Source organism: Arachis hypogaea, chromosome 4, assembly GCF_003086295.3.
Source record: "Arachis hypogaea cultivar Tifrunner chromosome 4, arahy.Tifrunner.gnm2.J5K5, whole genome shotgun sequence".
In the NCBI taxonomy this organism is placed as follows: domain Eukaryota; kingdom Viridiplantae; phylum Streptophyta; class Magnoliopsida; order Fabales; family Fabaceae; genus Arachis; species Arachis hypogaea.
The window spans coordinates 103,200,152-103,201,694 of NC_092039.1; the positions used below are offsets into that span (position 1 = coordinate 103,200,152).

The following is a 1,543-nucleotide window of genomic DNA, read 5'->3' on the forward strand; positions in this document are numbered from 1 at the left end:
TTCAAAATCAATTTCTTTCTATTTTCAAAAATACTTGCTATCAATTAATGATTTGATTCAGCATTTCAAGTATGTTGCCTTTTCTGTTGAGAAAGGTTTAATGTTTGGATCATATCTTTTCTTGATAGCCAAGTCATTAATTTTCAAAATCAAATCTTTTAAAATGTTTTTCAAATCATATCTTCTTAACCACATCTTTTTCAAAATAGTTTTCAATCAAATCTTTTTGATTTCTAATTTCAAAATCTTTTTCAAAAATCACTTGATTTCTTTCCCACTCTCATTTTCGAAAATCAAATAGTGTTTTTCAAAATGTTTTCAAAATCTTTCACTCAATTTTCGAAAATTACTTCCCTTCTTCTCACATCCTTCTATTTATGGACTAACACTATTCCTTAATGCAAAATTCGAACTCCATCTTCTTTGATAAGTTCGAATTTTCTACCTCTGCCTTCTATTTTTTCTTTTCCTCTGACACCTCAAGGAATCTCTATACTGTGACATAGAGGATTCCACATTTTCTTGTTCTCTTCTCTTTCTTATGAGCAGGAGCAGAGACAAAAGCATTCTTGTTGAGGCTGATCCTGAACCTGAAAGGACCTTGAAGTGAAAGCTAAGAGAAGCTAAGGCACAATTCTCTGTAGAGGACCTAACAGAAATCTTCAAAGAAGAAGAACTCATGGCAGCCGAAAACAACAACAATGCCAACAATGCAAGGAAGGTGCTGGGTGACTTTACTGCACCTACTCCCGACTTCTATGGGAGAAGCATCTCTATCCCTGCCATTGGAGCAAACAACTTTGAGCTTAAGCCTCAATTAGTTTCTCTAATGCAACAGAATTGCAAGTTCCATGGACTTCCATTGGAAGATCCTCATCAGTTTTTAGCTGAGTTCTTGCAAATCTGTGACACTGTCAAGACTAATGGGGTTGACCCTGAGGTCTACAGACTTATGCTATTCCCTTTTGCTGTAAGAGACAGAGCTAGGACATGGTTGGACTCTCAACCTAAAGAAAGCCTGGACTCTTGGGAAAAGCTAGTCAATGCCTTCTTGGCAAAATTCTTTCCACCTCAAAAATTGAGTAAGCTTAGAGTGGAAGTCCAAACCTTCAGACAGAAGGAAGGAGAATCCCTCTATGAAGCTTGGGAAAGATAAAAACAATTAATCAGAAAGTGTCCTTCTGATATGCTTTCTGAATGGAGCATCATAGGTATTTTCTATGATGGTCTCTCTGAACTATCCAAAATGTCTTTGGATAGCTCTGCTAGAGGCTCTCTTCATTTGAAGAAGACGCCTACAGAAGCTCAAGAGCTGATTGAAATGGTTGCAAATAACCAATTCATGTACACTTCTGAAAGGAATCCTGTGCACAATGGGACTAGTCAGAAGAAAGGAGTTCTTGAGATTGACACTCTGAATGCCATATTAGCTCAGAACAAAATATTGACTCAACAGGTCAATATGATTTCTCAAAGTCTGTCTGGAATGCAAAATGCACCAAGCAGTACTAAGGAGGCTTCATCTGAGGAAGAAGCCTATGAT

The 1,543-nt window shown here is 37.1% G+C and overlaps 1 non-coding gene across 1 annotated transcript; it reads right to left on the reverse strand.

The window, feature by feature from the left end:
- Positions 1–1,084: 1,084 nt before the first annotated feature.
- Positions 1,085–1,192, reverse strand: LOC112798433 (small nucleolar RNA R71). The gene has a single exon (XR_003200044.1). It is a non-coding gene; the product is annotated as a small nucleolar RNA R71 (small nucleolar RNA).
- Between the last annotated feature and the right edge of the window lie 351 nt (positions 1,193–1,543).